The sequence below is a fragment of the Zingiber officinale genome, chromosome 11A (genome assembly GCF_018446385.1).
Source record: "Zingiber officinale cultivar Zhangliang chromosome 11A, Zo_v1.1, whole genome shotgun sequence".
Classification (NCBI taxonomy): Eukaryota; Viridiplantae; Streptophyta; class Magnoliopsida; order Zingiberales; family Zingiberaceae; genus Zingiber; species Zingiber officinale.
In genome coordinates, this window is record NC_056006.1 from 37,402,400 (window position 1) to 37,407,730 (window position 5,331).

A 5,331-nucleotide genomic window follows, 5' to 3' on the forward strand; every position below is an offset into this window, starting at 1 on the left:
CTACAAAAAGGTTGTTGGGAGCATAGTTGTCTTCCTTATATTGTATGTGGATGACATACTGCTCATTGGGAAAGACATCCCTTTGAAGCGGTGGAAGGTCCACTCGAGACGGAGTTACGAGGAGGGCGCGAGCAACACGAAGTGGTCAAAGGAAGGAGCTTATGAAGCTGTTGACCTTAGGTTGACCATCCGATCTTCTCATTGGCTTGAGAAGATCGTAGTAGGGCCATAATATAATCATAAAATTATTTGATTAATTATTTCATTGTTTTGTGTGTATGTGATGCATGCTAGTTAATTAAGTAATTAATTAGTGCCTTACGATTAGATTAGATCTAAGTCGTGCACATGATGCACCCTTCGATTAGATTAGATCTATCGAGTATATGATACGCATCATCGTTTAGATTAGATATAAATCACGTCAACTCGTAATGCCTACCATGCCGTGATACCTACCACTACCTCGATCGCATGTTGTTGTTGAATCTGCCAAAGCAGAGCAACACATACTATCTTGGTAGGGTACGGAGGGACAATCTTGGTCCCGCCTATCAACGCATGGGTGAGTACAACTCAATTAGATTGAGTATTCCTAGTTAACTCGGTTGGATCGAGTATAACTATAGACATTCTTCCAACGGTTGGAAAGATAGGTCAAAATCACATATATATTAACTCTCGGGAGTATTAGCCAAAGCTAACTCGAGTTTTAATATAAATGCGGATATTGAACCTATAAACAAGAGTTGCATAGAGATGTAATTGGTAATCGTTACCTACCGATCATACTAAGTCTTGGGCGTATTAGCCAAAGCTAACTCAAGGGTTAGTATGATGTGGATCTTGTCCCACATGAATTATAGAATTCAGTGGGAGAATCATATAGTTAAAGGCCTAATTAAATGATTAAGAATATGATATTTATTTCTGCATTTACTTCTGTTGTAGATTACCATGACGTCGAATACGAACATCTTCTCCCTGCGATCTGTCCGAAGGACAAGCTCAACGGAGCAAATTTCCTGGACTGGTACAGGAACCTGAGAATAGTTCTCACCCAAGAACGTAAACTGTACATTCTGGAGTAGCCCATTCCGGAGGCTCCTCCTGCCACTGCCACGCGAGCAGACCGAGATGCTTACAAGAAGCATCAAGATGACGCATTAGATGTGTCCTGTCTTATGCTCGTGACCATGAACTCTGAGCTTCAGAAGCAACATGAGTTGATGGGCGCTTATGATATGGTTGAATATCTTTGTCACCTATATCAAGGACAAGCAAGGCACTGGCAGAGGAACTCCAAAGAATACCTGGAAGATCTTAAGAAGAAGAGAAATAAGATTTTTACTTCAGGTATACATGTTATAGAAGTCAACCTCTCTATTTCTTCATCGTGGGTATTAGATACCGGATGTGCTTTGCACATTTGTACTAATGTACAAGCACTGAGAAATAGCAGGGCATTGACGAAGGGTGAGATAGACCTACGAGTAGGCAATGGAGCACGGGTTGCTGCTATTGCTGTAGGAACTTACCATCTATCTCTGCCCTCTTGGCTTGTACTAGAATTAGATGATTGTTGTTATGTGCCTACCTTGACTAAGAACATAATTTCAGTTTCTTGTTTGGACAAGAAAGGATTTTCGTTTATAATAAAGAACAAATGTTGTTCCGTCTATTTAAACGATATGTTCTATTGTAGTGCACCTCTGATAAACGGACTCTATATTCTAGACCTTGAGAGCCCTATCTATAACATAAATACCAAGAGGTTCAAGTCAAATGACATGAACCAAACCTACCTCTGACACTGTCGCTTAGGTCATATAAATGATAAGCGCTTATCCCAGCTCCATAAGGATGGTTTGCTGGACTCATTTGATTTAGAATCATATGAGATATGCGAGTCATGCCTACGAGGCAAGATGACCAAGACTCGCTTTAGTGGGCACAGTGAGAGAGCAACTGATTTGTTAGGACTCATACATAGTGATGTATGTGGCCCTTTCAATGTCGCTGCTAGAGGCGGTTATAGGTACTTCATCACATTTACTGATGACTTCAGTAGATATGGTTATGTGTACTTGATGACACATAAGTCTGAATCCTTTGAAAAGTTCAAAGACTTCAAGAATGAAGTACAGAACCAGCTTGGCAAGAGAATTAAGATACTTCGATCCGATCGAGGTGGAGAATATCTTAGCCATAAGTTCCGTGACTATCTAGCTGAGTGTGGGATTCTATCCCAACTCACTCCTCCTGGAACACCACAGTGGAACGGTGTATCCGAAAGGAGGAATCGTACCTTATTAGATATGGTACGATCTATGATGAGTCACACAGATCTTCCGACATACCTTTGGAGCTATGCTTTGGACACGGTAGCATTTATACTCAACCGAGTTCCATCCAAGGCCGTGATAAAGACACCATATAGGATATGGACTGGGAGAGATGCCCTAGTGTCTTTGATGAGGATTTGGGGTTGTGAGGCTTACGTTCGACGTCAAGTCTCAGACAAATTAGGACCCAAATCTGACAAGTGCTTTTTCATTGGATATCCCAAGGAAACTAAGGGATATTACTTCTACATTCCCAGTCAGCACAAGGTAGTTGTGGCAAAGACTGGGGTCTTTCTAGAAAGGGACTTTGTTTCTAGAAAGAGTAGTGGGAGCGCGTTCGATCTTGAAGAAGTTCAAGATGCGAACAATAGCACTGATGCCTCGATGGAAATTGAACTGGAACCACAAAGTGTTGTGGATGATGTTGTTCCACAAAGAGTTGAGGAACAACAACCAGTTCAAGTAGACATACCTCTTCGCAGGTCTGATAGGGTACGTCGTCAGCCTGAGATATACTCATTTCTCTTGTCTGACCATGATGACGTTATGCTCATAGAGGATGAGCCTACCACCTATCAGGAAGCTGTGATGAGACCAGATTCCGAGAAATGGCTAGAGGCCATGAGATCCGAAATGGAATCCATGTACACCAACCAAGTATGGACTTTGGTTGATCCACCTGAAGGGGTAAAACCCATTGGGTGTAAGTGGGTCTTTAAGAAAAAGACTGACATGGATGGACTTATCTATAAGGGTCGCTTGGTAGCTAAAGGTTTCAAGCAGATTCATGGTATTGACTATGATGAAACCTTTTCTCCAGTAGCGATGTTTAAGTCCATTCGGATCATGCTTGCTATTGCAGCTTACCACGATTACGAGATCTGGTAGATGGACGTCAAAACCGCGTTTCTAAATGGAAACCTACTCGAGGATGTGTACGTGACACAACCTGAGGGTTTTGTAGATCCAAAGCATACTAGCAGAGTATGCAAGCTGCATAGGTCCATTTATGGACTAAAGCAAGCTTCTCGAAGCTGGAATCTTCGATTCGATGATGTGATCAAACAGTTTGGTTTCATCAAGAACAAAGATGAGCCTTGTGTCTATAAGAAGGTTGTAGGGGATATAGTTGTCTTCCTCATATTGTATGTGGATGACATACTACTCATTGGGAAGGACATCCCTATGCTTCAGTCTGTCAAGACCTGGCTAGGGAGTTGCTTCTCAATGAAGGACTTAGGTGAGGCATCCCGCATTCTAGGGATACAGATCTATAGAGATAGATATTAGAGATTGTTTGGCCTAAGTCAGAGTACATACATTGACAAGGTACTCCTACGGTTTGCCATGCAGAACTCCAAGAAGGGATTTCTGCCGATGTCACATGGCGTGAGTCTTTCGAAGACTCAAGGTCCCTCTTCTAGAGAGGAGAGAGACCGCATGGATCAGATCCCTTATGCCTTAGCCATAGGATCGATCATATACGCCATGCTATGTACTCGACCTGATGTCTCGTATGCTTTGAGCATGATGAGTAGATACCAGTCAGATCCAGGTGCAAGTCACTAGATAGCGGTCAAGAATATTCTTAAGTACTTAAGAAGGACTACAGAATATTTCTTGATATATGGAGATAATGATGAGCTAGCTGTAAAGGGTTACAGTGATGCTAGCTTCCAGACCAACCAGGATGACTATAGATCGCAGTCGAAATTCGTGTTTTACATTAATGGTGGTGCTGTGAGCTGGAAGAGTTCGAAGCAAGACACAGTAGCTGATTCTACGACAGAGGCCGAGTATATTGTTGCATCAGAGGTAGCAAAGGAGACAGTTTGGATTCGCAAGTTCATCACTGAACTTGGGGTAGTTCCTAGCATTGTTGACCCTATTGAGCTCTATTGTGACAACAATGGAGCTATAGCACAGGCGAAGGAACCTCGCTCACACCAGCGGACCAAACACATACTACGGCGCTTCCATCTCATTCGAGAGATCATCGAGAGAGGAGATGTGAAGATTTGTAGAGTACCTACAGAGGCTAACATCGCAGATCCCTTGACCAAGGCTTTGACACAGAGGAAGCATGATGGTCACACTAGGTCATTGGGGCTTAGAGCCTACACTGATTGATACTAGTGCTAGTGGGAGATTGTTTGCTAGAGCCCTAGAGCCAATCATTTGATGATTGTATTTTGGACTTGTTGTATCATATTCTATATAAATAAAGGCATTTGGTTTTTGGTTATTATACTTACTTGTATTGGTACCAAATAAACTAAGTATAATAACGTCCTTGAGTAGAAGGTTCTTACCTATATCAATCGATTGGTTGAATCGATAGTGAGATGATATAGGGAACACTACTCTAAATCATTCCTAGTCGAGTATTAACATTCAGGGACAATGTTAATGCAATAAGACTAGCATGTAGGTCAACTCGATGACTTGATTTCACAAGTCATGGATATAGAGATATCAAGTTGACACATGGGTATGCATTAGAGAATGTATACTGAATGACCCGCCATGAGAAAGTATCATGGATCGTTATATGAGTGTCATATACTTTCTCATGTGTCTATTAGTATGACTACTAGTCCTTAGACCTGAAGTCACCATGGTTCCCTACATAAGGAGTTATGTATTTTGGTTTCGTCAAATGTCACCCGTAACTGGGTGGACCATAAAGGCGATTACTAGGTATGTAACAAATTATGCGGAGGGATGTGAGTGATGTAGATGGGATCTATCCCTCCTATATGACGAGAGAGACATCGGTATTCTTGATAGAGTGAGACCACGAAGTGGATGGCCATGCCCAAATGAGTCAATATAGGATATTGAGCTCATTTGATTGAGTGAGTCTACTTGGAATTCAAGATTTAGATTGATTAGAGGATGACACAGTCTATGCCTCACATTGATCAATCTAGATGTCTAGGATAGAAGGACACTTGTCATATATTGTGAGGAGTCACAATTAGTA